Raw genomic sequence first — 18804 nt, 5'->3', positions numbered from 1 at the left:
TTATTGATGATGTCTGGTCACTCTTAACTAACCACACAAGACTTAGGATTTGAATGATGAATCAGCAATGACCATGATTATTTTAAAGAATGTCTCTTTGAAATGTACCTTGATCTTGATATATTACTTCAGGTTGATCTAGTACAAAAACAAACAAACAAACAAAACAAAAATAAATAAATAAAAAGCAAAGGCTGCAACTGCTTTGAGTGGAACTTGATGTGATAATTAGATTTCAAAGCCACGAAGCTTATGCTAATCTTCCACGTGAGAGTTCTAGACACGATTATTTGTGAGCACTTTCTTTTCTTTCCTCTATGTTTTTTTTCCCCTAGCACACCTCCCTCAATTTTTCTCAATGGCACCTAAAATACATATTGATTTTTTTGAATCAGAAGGTGAAGCAAAAATTCATTTGAAACAATTTATCTAGCTAAGGTGTCAAACATCAGGTAGTACAACCGCTAAGCACCCAGGCAAAGAAAAGCCTACCCCTTCTAAGCATTTAAAAATAAAACTGTCTATAAAAGTCACATCGAGTCTTCAATAAATTTTTCCATAGCTGTCGACTATTTCTAGAACACAGTAAGAAGCATAATATTTTCCTTTTTAAAGCATTGACATTTATTACTTTGTATAAATTGAGTGTTTGAGACCCAGACGATTACTGCAGATATAGTAGAAAAAAGTCAATTGCTTTTCTGATTGCTTTACTAAAAACTGTAGAAATTCTTTATATTCAACATCTGTACAACTAAAGAGAACTGAATGTGGTGTGTGTGTGTGTGTGTGTGTGTGTGTGTGTGTGTGTGTGTAAATCGAAGCTCCAGCTGCTCTTACATCGAAGGAATCTCCATGGCATCAGCAGACAGGAATGATATTTCATTCACCCTTTGGCCATGGTAAAGGAGTCAACAAGATCCACATGGTTGTTCTGGGTGTTAAAGTGTGTCTGCTTTGTAATCATTGTCTGAGACCCAAGCCCTTGCTTTATAGTGCTTAAATAATTGATTTCACCCAGCCTTCAGTCAGAGCTAGAAAACCCCAAATATTTTTCACTAATCCTTAGAGTAGGGCCCTGCTTATGGTGCTCAGTAGTTTCAAAATTCATAGATTCATGGGAAATCATAGAGTTTACAAAGAAATCCATTTTGGCTGGGAATGAAAAATAAAACCTCATGGTGATGATTTCATAACGTGTTGAACCAGAGCTTCAGGTTGACATGATAAAAGAGGAATATTATTATACTCATGAAAGATGCAGGTTTATGCTAGTCTACCACTGATTAGGTTATTCTGCATCTATGTCACTTTTTTTAAATGAGTGAATTTCCAAAAAGAAAGGGGTGGGGGGGTCCAATGAAAAATATATGAAATCATCCACATGCTATAAAACATTAAGGCAATCAGCTCTTAAGATCAAAAACTCTCTAATGGAGAGCTCAACGGTGAAAAGACATTCTGAGGTCTTAGCTACCAAAAGCATGTTAATGAAAATAATTCCTAAAAGAAAAGCATTCAGGATGTTCTGTCTACTGTTCAAGCCAATGTAATTCAAATTTTATCCACTGTTGGAATTAATTATACTCACATGCTTATTCATAATGAAAATACAAACTTACTTTCAGAGTTTCAATTTGATTGTTTGACATACTGAAAGAACTTGAAGCAGATTACAAACTAAAGCACAGTATGAGACAAATCACTTAAGGATAAATATAACAAAGTTTCCTGAAGGATATTGGAATAATGGCTCTAAGACATCTGAGTTGAGTGGATTACCATACTCAGGCAATACATTTTACTGTAAGGCTTTTGAATGCAAAGACAAAACATGGGAAACATACTGGGTTGCACTGATTTCACATTTTAGCACTAGAGAATATCAAAATTTATATAACATCACTGTTTCCTATAGAATAAAAGTTGTGTATGTATATTATAGTTGGCCATGCAAACGTTAACAGTAGTGTATATGTAGATATGTGTAGCAAATGTAAAGGTGGTGATGCATGTGTCAAAAGTTCTAGAGGTTACAGAATGGACGCTTAGTTCCAATCACTGGTAAACTACATATTAACACTTAAAAAATGAAACGAGTGCCTCAATGTAACATCATGTAGAATAAAAAATTTACTACATTTTTAAAAGAGATTCCTATGCTTATGTTGCTGAATTTAATGGAAATGGATGGGGAGAAAGGATTTGCTCTTTCCAAATAAATCTCTGAAATTTTGACAAGCATATTTTAATTTTAGTGTTTCTTCTTAAGACCATTCCACAAATATAAAAAAAATTGCCATGGCAGGTTTTGAGAAAAAGATTTTTGTAATGTTATAAACTATGGTCATCGCTCTGATCTGTTAAACTGTGTGTGTAAAACTGTGTATGGTGATAAGCTTTACTATGTGCATTATCAGGTTTACATATTAGTAAGGAAATAATAAGAAAGGGCTTCACATATTCTATTAAGGTGCTTTTTCATCAACTCCAGAATACCTCTCTGCAAAATAGATGGAAGTGATACCATTAGCCTTTGTAGACATGGCTGAGCAGGACCTGGCAGAAGAGTTAGCCTCACGTGGGTTACAAATAATATAAATCTTTGTATCACTTCACGGTGTGAATTATATGATTGGTTCACGGCTTTGCTTTGTTACAATTTTTCTTTAGCTTAGCAACAAAAAGATTACTATCTGTGTTTAAGTTAATGGAATTTTTGCATAGGAAGATTTATATAATGGAAGATAAGAAGAAATATGTTTATTTTTAGCAACACTTTGTGAGAAAAGGCAGAATCCAATTGTTGTATTAAAAAAAAAAAAAACCAGTTTCCTTGTGCCAAAAAAACATACATTCTAAGCAGATATAACAGCAGTATCATTGATTTTCCTGGAGTGATACATGATTGTAAGAAGCAAACGCTTTTAGAGGAGCAGCCTCTATAGCAGGATTCCAGGGCACAGGTAGTGCCTCTGAATGACCTTCCCATTTATATCTTTCTCAGTCTCCTGGCAGCCACCACAGTCACATAATAATGGCTTCTACTATATAATCCTTTAAAGGAAATGGGGGCACGCGAGGTTTCCTGAGACCAAAATAAAAGAAGGAAAACCTGGCACGTAATACCAGACCTTTAAGATTAAAACAAAACAAACAGCAGCAACAATCACAACAAACCTTTACTTTAAAAAAAAAAATTGTCATTTTGCCTCAAGTGATTGGAAGAACTATAAAGCCACATGGAATCGTTCATTTGAACATTTTTTAGCACTGTCTCGCAGTTTCTCAGGCACCGCTGAAGACATTTCAGAGATAGCATGGAACAAACACACCCACTCTCCCCATGGGGCATATTTGCTAAGGAGTAAGAAAGTAAAGAGATGTGTCTAATATCCATTACATGAAATTGCGATGAATGCGAACAGGACAAAGCAGAAAAGGTGGAGGAGAAGTGTTGGGGGTCTCATGAAGGTGGCAATTTTCCATGGGGTGGTCAGGGAAGGCAGCCCTTGGGCAACAGTTCTAGACTTAAGAGGGAACCTGCCTGGCTTATCCCAAGGCCATCAGATAAACCAAGGTGGAAATGAATGATGATTGAATGATTCAGGTTCTTTTATGTAATCTTTAGAAACATACATTTTTATTTAAAGAGTGGAGGGAAATAAATTTTATTTTTAAACAATTGCTGATGAGGTGGTGACATTTTTAGTGGTAGGAAATGATATGTTTCTGAAAGTGGGCCTTTCACCTGGAAAACTGGAACAGAAGTAGCTATTATGTCACATATTGTTTTCCTCTTACCCCTCAGGAGTTTTCTCAGGAGAACAGAAGGGAAACTGGCATAATGCAATGCTCAGAGTTACTTGTGTTTTATGAAAAAGGACCTGTTGGACAAACTTTGAAGCCCAATTACTGAAAGAAAAATTGTTCAGTTGATTAAAACTGCCTACGTGGAGATAAACTTGACTTCCACGCTGGGAGTAAATGTGCCACAGTCCATTGTTGACAGAGTGGGGCTGTTTAATGAGTAAAATGACAAGAAATGTTCCATCATAATGTACACGATCCAAAGATCCTTCACAAACAGACATGTCATTCCAGCCCCATGGTGTTGGTCATCATTATATTTTATCAAAGAAGCATTTACTTCTTTTTCTTACTCCTTCATCCCTTCCAATCTGAAAAAAAAAAAAAGGCCAACTTCTAAACTTAGCTCTTATAAATGCATGTATTTTTTTTTTAAGGCGATAACCAGAATGCACAGGAAAAAAAAGAAAAGAAAAACTGGTAAGTCTAACAATAAGCAACGTGCATTAAGAAGCATGGTAAAAGGAGAGAGAAATCAGGAGAAGAAAATACATATGGAGAGAGAAGCCACCAGCTCATCATTGGATAGAGTGATCTCAACAAGACACTTTCTCGTGATGAAATCAGAGTTATGAGCCACAAAATCTCACAAATAATAAGAGCTGCAAAATATAGAATTAAAGGACCAAAAGACTCTTCTCCTTTCTAAATGCAGTATTGTTTATATAAATAGAGAATACATTTCCCTTTTTATAAAGCTTATTTTCTCTCCTTAATCCTGAAGTTGGATGCATTTGTGGCGGCATAATCTTGGTGACAGCCATCAATGTACAGTGATCTCTGTTCTAAACGAAAAGATTGTTTTGCCAGATGTTAAGCAGCTCTGACAGCTGGTTTTTTTTTTTTTAATTCAAACATGAACATATCATTTTGCACCTAATTTAAGAGGCCCTAAAGGAATCAGAATTTCCTATCTTCAAATATAAACACTTTTTAATTGCAGTTTTTAGAGATACTTCAGGTTCCATATTGAGTACCTGCAACCTAATGCTCTCGACCCAAGCTCGCTCTCTCCAAAATTGTCCATAAAAGAAAAAAAATGGATTGTCAAAGTTACATTACAGGTGTTTCATTATTGCACACCATATTCAGTAAGGAGACAGTCCAAACTTCAAATAGATTCTGCTCAGATCAACCAAGTCATGTCACTTTTATTATTTAGCAGGTAACAAACTCAAAAGATACCATTATTTGCTTCATTTTATATGCTTTCCAAGTGTATTCTTTTTCCTAACTGCTGTCTAAATAGTCCTGAAATATTTTCTCAGAATTGAGACTAACATTAGTTACCTCAGTACAAAAAGATTTGTTTTTGTTAAATCAAATTACATTGAATGTGGTCGGTAACTAATTTTGGTTCCACATAGGTTTATATACCCAAAACTGGTGAAATATTAGCAAAATTTTGGCTGTATTTTATATCAGCAAGAATATTCTTAATGCAAAATCATCTTCTACACCCCTCTCATTGGCATCCTTTCTTCCTGCATGCAATTTCCAATTTGAGTTCTCAGACACTGTTGGGTGTGGGATTCTGCCCTACTTATAAGCTTGTAAATTAGTCTGTCGTGCCTCCTGGGTCAGAGACAAGAAAGAAGCAGAGTGGCATGAGCGCCAAGTCTGCACAATTCCCCACATCCACCAAGTTCAGCGGGGAACACAAAGGACAAGGGGAACACAGACCCGAGCAATGGCCTAGGTCCAGGGTACTCAGGGCCTTGCAGTCTTGGCCTTCTCAGCAAGAACAGTACATTCGCACTTAATGTCATGGATATGTTCTTGAAAACTGCAACCTTAAGGAAAAGGGCATAGAACGAAACTAATTTTACCAAGGGTTGATTGACGCAAACAAGAGTTAAGTTCCCACAGCATATTTCTGGTCACAAAATCATCACCAAAACACTTGTAATATTAACATTGAAATACATATGAGCTATACATACATTTCAGAGGCGTTAATAAAAACAAATAAGAGAATTATTTTCCAACCCCACTTATCCCAGGTCAGGGTGGTCGGAGCCCATCCTGGCACCCGGGACACAAGGCGAGATCCACCCAGGGCTGGACATCCTCCCATCGCGGGGCATTGCACACACCCACGCTCACTCAGGACAATATAGACAGGCCAGCTCTTTTAAAGTGCACATCTTTGGAGTGTGGGTGGAAACCAGAGTCACCGAAGAGAACCCCATAGCCATGGGGAGAACGTGGACACTCCACACAGACCGTGGCCCAGGCAAGGAATCTATCTTTTTAAAAAATCATCAATGTACGTTATAACCAAACAATGTTGAATGCAGAGAAGTTGGACGAAATGACATTATTGCTGAAAACACAGGGACACTTGGTGTGCACGGAGGATTCCCTCTCCTGACTGATAGGTGAGTGAATTTTGATTCAAAACATTTCCAGATTGAGAGTGATTCAATCCCAAGAAAGTCTGTTCATATTCTCTTTCACACACACACACACACACACACACACACACACACACACACACACACATCTTTTTACACTGACTTGAACTGAAATGGAAACCTTAAAAACACCCCACCCATACGCACCACATATTCTCAAGTCAACCAAATACCTCCGTGATAAAAGTAAAGCGGCTTTTTGTACTTGTTCGGTTCTTTTCTTAGAAATAAAATGCCACATGGATTAGTTATTTTTGCAATGTTGTCAGCTGTCCTTTAGGACTGAATTGAGGTGATCTCATTCTCCATAGGATACCAAAAACCACAAATAGCTACATTATTTCCATCATTAGGGATATAAGCCAGATTTAAAATGGGAAAAGCTGCTAAAGCTTGAAACAAAATGCTAATTATTCATAAAAATGAAGAAAAAACTTCACAATTTAAAAATAAAGTCCTGTATTACTTTACCATAGTACATATAGGTATGGATTTTCACATTTATCAGATTATAACATGCACATGTTTTTCTGTGAAATTTGGGGTAAAATTTTTTTTTATTTTTTATTTTTTGGCTTTTGATCTTATATTTCAGCTGGGGCTGTCTAACTCTGTTTGTAGTTTAAAGAATAACACATGAAAGAGAATAGCAGTCTATTTAGTAAAACCTAAGACAATAACAACTTTCTGTTTCAAAAGACATTTATTTTCAGTCTGTTCAACCATGTTTTATTTTATAAAAAACATCCTTGCATGATAGCTTGCCTTTAAAATGAATTAGAAAGATGGAATTTACAGAGTTAATCAGAAGTAATAAAAGCTAATTTTAAATTTTAATACATGCATAACAATCTACTGCAGGCTTTACAGACTGAATAATATATCAGTAGGCATAACTGTAGCCAAGCATTTCCAACAATTGTAACGGTAATAATTATTTTTTAAAAAAGGGTCTGGGAAATGGCCCAGAATAATGTACCCTTTCAACATAAATCACTGAAATTTTTCTTTTAATCTTAATAATAGTTTTGTTAAAGTGAAAAAGCAAAATCATGGTTAAAGAAATAATTTTCCATAACTTTATCCTACCCAACACTTCCTGCAATATAATTTTAATTTCATTAGACCGAGGAACTGAAGTAATAACACCATCTTTTAGGTAGCATTGCCTCTTTCTTTGGTTTACTGAGAATTTCTCTCCACTTATTCAGCCAGCATAAATTACACCATTTTCCTTGAGGCTAGAGAAAAAGAAGGCTGAGACAAGGTCCCTCCTTTCAAGGAGTTCATTTTCCAGTAGTAGAAATGAATTCATAAACCACTAACAACATTGAATGTATTAAGACACTGGTATGTGCTATTAGCAAACATTATGTGCAATAGATGCTGAGGACTTGAACCCCACATTAGTTCTAAAGCAAATACCTTTCAATGACACACTAACTTTTTCAGAGTCTTTCACTACAATTTAGTGGGGCTAGTCTACATTTTTCTTTATTCTCCACATTTGTACACCAAAAGGTCAAAGTTTTTTTAGATGCTTATAGTGAGCCAAAAAAAAAAAAAAAAAAAAAAAGTTAGGGCATTTACAGTCCCAAGAGTTTTAGCACAATGTTGATGTTCTGATGTATAATTCTTAGAACGAAATAGTAAGAGGGAGTGATTGCTCCTAATAAATAAGCTGCAGTTTGTTGAATGCTTATCCTGAGTAGGCAGTATGCTAGTCTCTTGCTAGTCTCTTCATGTGTTTTTCCTATTCGGTTCTGAAAACACTGCTATGAAATAGATATAAGTTGGATTCATATTTAGAGATGATACTTAGGCTAAAAGAAATTAGGCAACATGTCCCCAAATTTACATCAATCCATTAATCCTGGAAGAAACAGAATTCAAAGCTAGGCTTGACTGACTCTCAGCCATGTTCATGCAGTCAACTAAATGGGTATTTTTTCTAACTGTGCCAAATGTATTCTTAGGCATGTCCCCCCCTCCAAATTTTATTATTCATAGTCATTGGGAAAAAAAGATGTTTCTTTGTGACCTTTCAAAGTAATTAAAAGTTATCTTCATGTAGAATATTCTTTCCATCTGTATTAGTTTGTTAAGGTTATGTTAACAAAGTACCACAACTTGGTGGTTTAAGTAACAGAATGCTACTGTACTACCACTATGAAGACCAAAAGTCTCTGATCAAGGAATCTGAAGGGCTGGCTCCTTCTGAGGGATGTGAGAAATAGTCTGCTCTATGCTTTCCTTCTAGCTTCTGCTGGTTTGCAGGCAATCTTTGGTGTTTCTTAGCTTGTCGATCTCTGCCCTCATTTTTCCCTGGTACCTTCTGGGTCTGTGTCCACATTTCCCCTTTTTATAAGGACACAGTCACAGCCTTCTAGTATGGCTTTAACTTTACTAAATACCTCACCTTACCTAAATACCTCCTCTTTTACTAAAATGCATAAACATAAATTGTGTGAACACATGTGTGGATCGCAGTCAAGCAAAAAAATGAATGCCCCATCCTAAGGGTGAGCTGCTTCTCAGCTCTAACCAATTGATGTCATAAAAAAAATTATTCAAGACTATGTTAAAAGTTTATATTTTTATGTATAATTACCCATTCTAAACATAGGTCCACAGGAAACACACACACACACACACACACACAATATGAGTCATTATATCAGTCAGCAGAATCTGGTCCACAGTCCTGCCAATCCATGTCCCATCTGTGCTTCTTCACCTCAAGAGCTTCTCCTCATCCAGCAGTCAGTCCTCTGTGCAATGGTGTTCCCAGGATCTGTTCCCCCCACATATTTTTTTCTTGGCACTCTCAGGCTTCAATATTACCTCAAGAAATGTTTAAATCTTCCTCTCTTAACCCTTTTTTCCCCTTTCCTTCAATCCAACATTTCCAGCAATGTACTAGTTAGAATTTCAAACTCAGTATGCCCCCAAATGAAGGATCTTCCATACTCCTCAGGAGTTCCTCTCTCTGTTAAAGGTAGTGTTACTCCCCTTATCATCCAGGTTGGAAAATTATGGAAGCTCTTTGACTCCCCTCTTGTAAGATCTGTATCTAACAATTTGATATATTTGCTTCAGAGACTTTTTAAGGGCTAGGAAGTTAAGTAATGCTCCTACAAGTAATTGCTTATGTTACCATGAGTGTAAATTTACCCTACTCCTTTAGAACAGCTATAACCTAGAGAGGAGATTGAAATGCCAACCAGTCTTCACCAACTGTCTTTGCAATATGCACACGCAACTGAAGTTGGCAGTCAGGTGAAACTCTGGAAGCCAATAACATATTCTGTTGTGGACACAAAGCTGGTAATTTAAATGTTTAATCTAAACTTTAATCCATTTAAAATGTTTCCCAAGAAATGGGCTCAAAAATAGCACCTACACTAAAATACTAACCAATCCATAAACAAACAAAATTAAAGTGCATTCACAGAAACAGAACATGTTTTGAAAAAAAAATTACGACATTGACTCTGCCTTCTTCAATGGAAAAGGATTGTTATGTTGATCTGTTCATGCATACAATTTCTTTAAAGAGAAAATTGGTTTCTTGCCAGTCCCACTAAATATTGAGTAAATACTCAGAGAATATTGTTTGAATAGGAATCAAAGTATTCACATTTCAGATCATTGGAAATTCTCCCTCTAATAATTCTGCACCATTTTTTCATTTTTAATTGAATTTTTAAAATATTTTTTTCTTTTCTTGATTCTAGGGAGAGGGGAGGGAAGTCGAAAGAGGAGAGAAACATCCATGCAAGAGGGAAACATCTGTTGGCTGCCTCCTGCACATGCCCCAACCAGGGACCACCCCAAACTGCAGACCTTCCCTTTTGCATGATAACACCCAACCAGCTGAGCCACACCAGCCAGGGCTTGAATTTTTTTTTTTTTTTTATATTAAACTGTATGAGTTCTCTATATATGAGATTACTTTAGCTTTTTTCTACAGAAAGAATGTGCAGAAATGATTTTGTATTTTAATTAATATTAAATTTATGAAAATTACAAAGTCAAGAGTGAAGCTCGCTGGGAGTTTTTAATTTATTTTGTAATATTATTACATTGACAAGGACTTTTAATCTTTAATCAATTAAATGCTCTAAGTTATTTCAACATATATTTACAAAATTAGTATACTCCATTTCCTTACAAATATTGCAGTTGTCTCACACAAAAATAAACCCTTTCCACACATTTAAAGTCTTATAATCTAATAAATGAATTTATAAAGATGGTAATTCTTAAGTTCTCTTAAATCTTCTACATTTTAGTTGTAAACTTCTAATTAACTTGAAGTCATAAATATAAATTAAAATTTCAATTACATATTTTAAAACTGGGTAAAAGACAACGAAAGATGTATCATAGTTCTTATAATATTCAAAATACATGAATTATTGTTAAGCAACACAAAAATATAAATATCAGAGTGTTGCTTCATTGTGTCTCTATTTCTAATGTCAAATATCCCCTGGGCTACAAATATTTAACTCCTAAGGAAAACACTCTGTCTTCACACATTGGGGTAGCCCCCCGTAAGGTCGAAGTCACCTGCTCATCACTCAGAAATTGTGCAGCTTGGAAGATCTGCCTCTCGGACACCCAAGAATTCTGTTGGGCCAACCTACCTGATTCCAAAACATACTTGCTGACTATTCTTATGCCTCTTTCTTTCATTATAAATAAGAAAAACATAAAAAGTTACTTTCTAATGGTCATTTTGGTCAAAAATTATGTTGAAAACAGGAAATGAAGGGCTTTGGGGTTTTGTCTGGGAGAGTTGTGAAGCCTTTGAAGGGCTCTGAGCATATAAAATCAAGATGAAGCAGTTCACCCTGGCTACAGCCGTCCACGAAATAGATGGAAATGGGCCAGGTGAGTTTGTGAGGAAGAAAGACCTTGAGTGTCTGAAGACAGTAAAAAAATACAGAAGGTAAAATATTTGTAACGGAGAGATTTTTTAATGGAGTTTGTTAAGAGTGCTTTCAGGCCAACACTTATTGACAAGTATTATAGTTTAATTAGTACTTTAAAAGTCATGAGATACATGCATCAGAAATTATTAAGATGCCATTTCTTCAAAAACCAGTTTGTATAAAATTCTGAGTGTATGTATTTAATTAAAGAAAATAGAAATTTTAAGTGTTTTCAAAATTTTTGTGAAAGTAGATAAAAGTTTGCTTTGAAACACATAAAACTTCTAAAAGAGAAAATATTCAAAAATAATTTTGTTTAGATAAATTTCTAAGAAATTGTGAGTGGCCCTAATGAGATTTTACATACTTTTGGACTTTTCTTTGGGAGAGGGTGGTGATTTTTTAACATAACTTCATAATTTATAGAGATCTTATGTTTACCAGGTTTTCCACCTTAATAAAGGTTTCAGATAATAACAGTGGGTAAATTAGATCATTTTAAAATTGTTATCAGGTAGGTTTTTTTTTTTTCTAAAAAAGGTAGAATTAGGAAAAAATAGATAAACATACCACCCTCTTAATTCTCAGTTTTGAAATGCTTGCTCCAAATATCAGTGGGAAACCCACATTTTAAGTCTTTTTTAATTTACCAATTCAGTTAAAAAACACAGAATAGTAATGATTTAATGTGGCCAGATAATAGGCATGTACCCTAGCAACTCTGGAATTAGAAAATGGTTTTAACTTTATTACATTAGATGAATTCAGTCATTTGTTAAAATTACTCACTTTAGAAGTAAATAAATACAATTATTGCTTCTTTTACCATTTAAGTATATCAGAGTTAGTTCTTCAATTACAACATAAAGTGTCAAAGATTTTATTATATTTAATTATTTTATACAATTTTAAATTTTCTTAGCTGCTCTCAGGAAGTATACAATTAAAACCTAATCAGGAAATAATAGGAGAAGTATCAATTTTGCTTAAAGGAAACTACTATTGTTTCATGGAGGTTTCAAAAAACAAACAAACCAAAAACCAAAAACAAAAACAGAAAACACCCTCTTGAGATGACCTTGGGACAATTCACACAGAAGAAGAGGACTGTTTAAGGCTAATGTGAATAGAACCAAAAAGAATTTTTTACTTGGGAAAAATAAAAGCAAAGGGATATATAGATTCACAATATTTTAAACTAGACATCATTCTGTACATGGTAAAAAAGCATCACATAATAGTCTCAAACGTGAGAGCACTTTATGGTTCAAGCCCCAGACAGAAATGTAGCAACTGGAATAAGACAAATAACACTTCCTTGTATAGGAATTGCTAGTTGGGGCTGAGAAATGCCTCAGATAGCATGTTCTTTTATTATTTAATTTTTAAAAAGTCTCTGTTAAGCCTATTAGAAATAGCCTGCCGACACATGCAATACTTCTAATAATTTCCTTCTAAATCATTTTTAAGTAAAAATGATAAGAATTGTATTAGTAAACCTTATGGCAATAAAAACACACACTGCTAGTTGTTTCTAACTTTAGGAAAAGTATAGTCAATGAAACAACATCTTAAACGTGACTGTGGTTTGTTTTAAAGTAGTTGCATAGATCAAATTTAATGACATGTGACTGTGTCAGTTCTTGAAATACTAACAATAATGGCCATGTAGTTATATTTACATGCCACTTCAAACATCTCATATATTATTTACATATATTTATAAAATTGTAAAATGTGAAAGTAATATACATTGTCAAATGTTAAATCAGAGTCAAATTTTCCCATTCTTTCCAGAGAAAATTCTAAATGGAGTTACTGTATAAATGCTCTACAGCTGTTTTCCACAATAGTCTCAAGGGCCCTAATGAAACTCTCTTGGAACCAAACAACAACAGGGGAAAAACTGGAAACAATTTGTTTTATAAGCTACTGGTCATTTTTCTGATTCACAGTTTTAAAAGTGAGATGGAGACAGAAATTCTGTGGCTAGAGCCATTTGTTAGGGCCTAAGTATTATTTATCTAATTCAAAAATAACTAGGAGTTACCTAACAATAAAGAAGACTGCAGAATAATAGAGTTGTTACATGTTTAGAAAGTAGGAAAGTACAATTCAAATGGGTTCCATCAATCACCCTGGTATGTGGAGCATTAATGTCTTAACACCCATTAAAATCTCAGCCTGAAAAGCCTGGGAGTGTGCAAAATTTCAAAAAATGCACACCCTCTGACACTTTAGACAGCACTTTTGGAGATATACTCATATATCTTTATATACATATATGTATCTATCATATGTTCATTATACAACATGTAAAGAAAATATAAGTATAAAAACAAGAGAAGCAATTTAAAAATTTTAAAGCCCATATAAATAAAATTTCCACTAGAAATGAAGCATTAATATCAATATGGACACAGAAAATTAAATGTACCAAACACACACACATGAACCGAGTTAAAATATCACTCCCAAAAGGGAGACCACTATGGTTATCATTGATCCACTCAGACATAATTTCAGAGCAAAGTGGTAAGTAGAGTAACCCAGCTCCAAGCCGACAGCAGCTTGAACCCTGCATCATGTTTATGAACACCTGCAACTTATATCACATGCACTTTCATTTGAAACATTCTGCTCAGTCTGTAAAATTACATAGTATGGTCCCATGCTCTGTCACACCATGACTACACCTTTGATCTGAGTCCATGGGGAGCATTTATTCATGTGGGCAGCAGCAACAGCTGTAGATTCAAGGCTAATACTATTAGAGTATTGGATTTCCCTTTATTTTTTAGCTGAAATCATGGTTTCTCTGCACTACATTTCCCATTTATTATGTGTCTAAATTTCTGAGGTTTCAAGGTAATCTACCAAAGGTCGTTGTTTAAAAACTGTAACTATAAGATTTTATTAGAACAACAACAAAAAGTTTTGTTTCTCTTTGGTAAAGGAGATTGACTGAGTGTGATAAATCCTAACCCTCATATTTTTGGCATTTTTGGCCCTGCCCCAAATAGTTGCTTATTATTCACAATTATTAAAGCATAAAGTGGAAAAAAAAGTGAACTTGGCCCCATGGACACTGTGTCCATCTCCACTTGGTAGAGTGAAAAGATAAAGAGAGGACGGTAAAATAGAAAATGAAGGAATGCATTCATGTACCAGTATAAGGAGAATATCCCATAAGACTTGTGTTTTATGGTTCTATATTGTATTTTCTATTAAATTCCCCTTTGCACTCCAAATGTTATTCCTCCTCCACCATCTTCCATCATCAAAGTTAAGTCTGATCAATTTTATCCTTTAGTCTTACTTCCATCCCTTCTGTTCAAACTCTTAAGGCCTCAAAACTATATTATATGAATGGCTTCTAACCAGATTACCTGCCTTTGTTATTTCCTTCCTCCAGTCTGCATGTCATGTTGTGAAGGATTCCCGTGCTATTCCACTGTTCAAAAATGTTTATTTAATGGCTACCTTTGCCCTTAAAACGGAGATCAAACATCTTAAAATTGACTTTATGACTCCATTGTGAGAAAGCAAGAGGCTCTGACTTGTCTTTATCTCTAATAATCCTATAAGGAGACTACATTTCTTTCCCCTTTCCATTGAGCAGACCTCTTAAGGCTTTTGATGTCCTGGCTACTCCAAGTGAGGTTCATGGACTAGAAGCAGCAGCAGCAGCAGCAGCATTACCTGGGAACTCCTTAAACAAGAAGTATCTTAGACTCTACCTCAGACCTGCAGAAACAGGATATCCATTTTTAACAAAATCCACCTATACACAGGAAAGTTTGAGAAGTACTGTGTTAGGGGTAAGATTTCTAATTTCCTTACTAATCTTGGGCCAGTGCTCTGGTGGCTTCTGTACTGTTTTGTACTCACCTAGCCTGATTATCTGCATTCTGTAAATCAGTCCAGAATCACCCATTGGTGACTTTCACCAAATTTTCTTTCACCAGGACCCCTGGCCAGAAACCACCAGTTTTACATTTCACATGCAGTAGATAAGAGTGAAAACCATTTACACGAGGCACTTGATAACATAGGGACATTAGTGGGTTTTTTCAACATAAACTAAATGAAACTTTTCTATGATAGCATGAGAAGAACATCGTGGATAGTTTTTGGGAAAACAAATAATCCTCAGTGGAATAGAGAAAAGGATATATGGGTCATTGTTGCCAATTAGTTTTATTAATCTCACCAAGGTAACATTGAGCCTTGTCCTACATGAGACTCTATCACCACTATTTTTGCTTTTACTTTTTTTTTTCCCTTGAGCCTGGAGAGAGTCACTTCAATCTTCACACATCCTTTTAATGCTATGAAAGTGACTATATCCTATTCTTTCCCTTAATCCTAAATCTATTTACTGTTTACTCTTTCCCTGATGCAATTATCCTTCAATACTATGAAATTCATTTTTTCTTTCAAAAAATTCCAACTCACATGATTTTCTGAATGATACTACATTGAAAAAGAAAATATTGTCCTTATTACCTTGTTGAAATGATCATACTTTCCTTTGTACTTTCCTTTGCCAACAGGCTAGTCAAAAGTATTAATCTTATAAAGAAAAAAAATCCCATTATAGACAACCCACAAAAAAGTGTCCTAAAGGAAGTGCTTAAATACAATACTTAAAGCCAAAGTGGAATATTCTAGGTAATCTCATTTATTATAAAACTCTGTAGTCTTTCTGAGTAAGACTTCACTATAGATGTCATATTTATGCAGGCTCAAAATTGAAGGTGAATTTTATCTTCAGTTCATTCTCTTCTTAGGCAAAATGCTCCGCTCACACTTACTAAGAAAAAAAAACATGAAGACAAAGATAGAAACACTTCTTAGCCCAAAGAAGGATCAGTCCATATTATGCAATAAATTAGGAAGAAATGACAAATTTAAATCTCTATTTTTTTTATTAAACTTTCTATTTTTTTTTCTAAACAGTTCATTATGCAAAGTTTAGAGAATAGAAACAAAATACAATTACCACCTCAATTTTCTGTTACAGGAAGGTGATGAGTTTCCAGATATGAGAGAGGAAAATACTTACATAACCTGAAAAGGTGAGACTACAAAGTTAAAACACAGTTGATTTTTACTTCCCCAACCCATAACATTTAGCAAGCATAGCTGTTTATTTATAATTTTCTTTTTGTTGCCACTAGGGAAGGTGTGTCCTTTGTCTTTTCTAAACTGTGTAATTTAGACATGTAGTTCAGTAAGGAGCCCTCAGGATAATTTCTTTCTCAAATGAGAGAATTATGAAATAGGGAAGTGAAATGATTTTGTTCAGATTATCCAACTCAGTGACGAAAGGATGACAACTAAACTTTTAAAATTGTTTGAAAAATTCCCTAGAAAGAAGAAATTATTGAAAACAGACTACCAGTATGACTATGAGAATATATTTCTTGAGCAACTGATTTAAATTTAACATAAAGAGAAACCCATTTGTGAATATGCTGGATCACAAAATTAGGTGTTGATGATATGTTCACTATTCTAAGAAGTTCTTATACAGACATAGCCTGGGAAACCCCAAATAGTATACCAAATTATTCATAGGGGTATTTGATTTTGACAAAAGTGAACAATATTCTAATATGGATAATCTCAGAACCTTGGCTTTATCACCAAAGAAATTTTTTTAAGTATGTATATATATATAGATATATAGATAACAGTATCAGAGAAGGAAAACTCTGACTCCAAAAAACCTCCGCTGCCTTGCGGCATACCTCTTCAGGGGAAAGGCTAAGGGAGTAAACCCCGACAGAAAATCCGGAGCCGGAGTCCCTAAGGCGGTTTGACGTTGTAGTCAACACCGGCAACTCCTGCGGCGCACCTGAAGCCAAGCTGTATTGACTCCGTCTTTCCCTTGGACCCTTCAGCTGCGAAGAGAGGGGGGGTCTGCTGCATGGGCAACAGCAGACCCTCCATATCACCCTGCCCAGGCTCTGTAGCTTCAGTAGAAGCTACACCATCGTCTCTCGAGACGGACGGATGCCGACGATAGATAACAGTATTTATATTACCAGAAGTGAACATTAAATTCCTCATATACAATTTGTGTGTAAAATGTTAACAGCTAGTTTGTGTCATTTAACTCTTTTTATTTCATTTGGACTCAAACTTGGTCTAACTTAGAATCACCCTCAGTTTGGGGGGGGGGGAATCCATATGCCCAGTCCTTATGTCAACCCTACTGAATCAGAATTTCCAAAACATAAGTAGCTTTCTAAGCCCTCCAAGTGATTCTGAAGCTATTCAAAGTTTGGGAACCAAAGCAATTATATAAACTACTGACTAAGATGGTGCATCGACTGTGTGTGTGTGTGTGTGTATGTACATGCCTATGTGCGCATATATAAAATGAATAGGGGAGAAATGCAGGTTTTAGTTTTAACTCCTTTTCCAGAAAATAAGCGATACTTCCTTTCAATTTTTTTCAGTAACACTTTGATATATAGTGGCTTGAAATTTGGATGTCAAACATTGTGGTGTTTTAAGACATAGAAAATGTTGGTCAATGTAAAAGAATGCCTTTTATTTCAATTTGAGTAGGGTGCATTCAGAATTTAAAACTAAGACTCCCTTTCACCATCAAATTTCCAAAAAAAAAAAAGGCACAGAAAGACATTAAGTCGATTCAGTCAGACAAAACAGGAACTGTAGATGTTATGTGAGTAGCAAAAAGGATATGGGCCTCACACACTAGTTCAGAATCCCCATGCAAAAGCACGTTCATAGCACATAATTATCATTACAGCACTGTATTAATACTTTGTGACACAGATGATATTACCAGAAAGAATTTACTAAAATTCTGAGTCAGAAATTTAAGTCACAGATATATACTAGATAATAATATTTTGTTTTTGTGCGGTGGGCTGTTAAAAGAGTGTATGGATTATGCGGTGCATTTTAGAGAAGTGGAATTAACATTAATGTGTGTCAAAAAAGTTTTAAAGGTTGGGTTTAATAAAAAGTATATGTGTCTAAAAGAGGAAGGAAATTCATACTTTAATTTTATGTAAATGTAATGTTACCATATAATTTTACATTCTACACAATATGGTATGCCAAACTCAAAGAGCAGAAGGAATTTAGAAAGTGAAAAAAGTAGTCTTTGAAATCGCTCCTATAAAATCTATTTTTTAATTATCTTAATTCACTACAGCATAATACATAGATTATACCTTGTGCAAATATCCATAAACTTGTTACAGAATAAGTGGGGAGAATTTTCTCTCTACTATTCAAAATGTGTGGTTCTTAATTTAATACTAAAAGCATTCCCTAGGTTACTGTGGTTTATAAATGGCCTGAATGTCATCTCCATCTGTCCCTGAGTGGGTCCAACAGAGGCAGACAATGAGATGGAGAATGGCATGCAGAGATTTTACCAGGGGAAACTCTGTGAAATAAAAGTGCCGAAGGCTGGATTGGCAGAGGGAGACACAGCAGTTTTAACTGAGAACTCTGATAATTCTACCAGGAACCTTGAAGGTTTAATGATCCTTCTGAGTTGTACCAAATTGAGACAACGGGGCTAGGTT

The sequence above is a fragment of the Furipterus horrens genome, unplaced genomic scaffold, assembly GCF_987537825.1.
Source record: "Furipterus horrens unplaced genomic scaffold, mFurHor1.1.pri manual_scaffold_10, whole genome shotgun sequence".
Taxonomy (NCBI): domain Eukaryota; kingdom Metazoa; phylum Chordata; class Mammalia; order Chiroptera; family Furipteridae; genus Furipterus; species Furipterus horrens.
Note: the sequence above shows the minus strand (reverse complement) of the source record.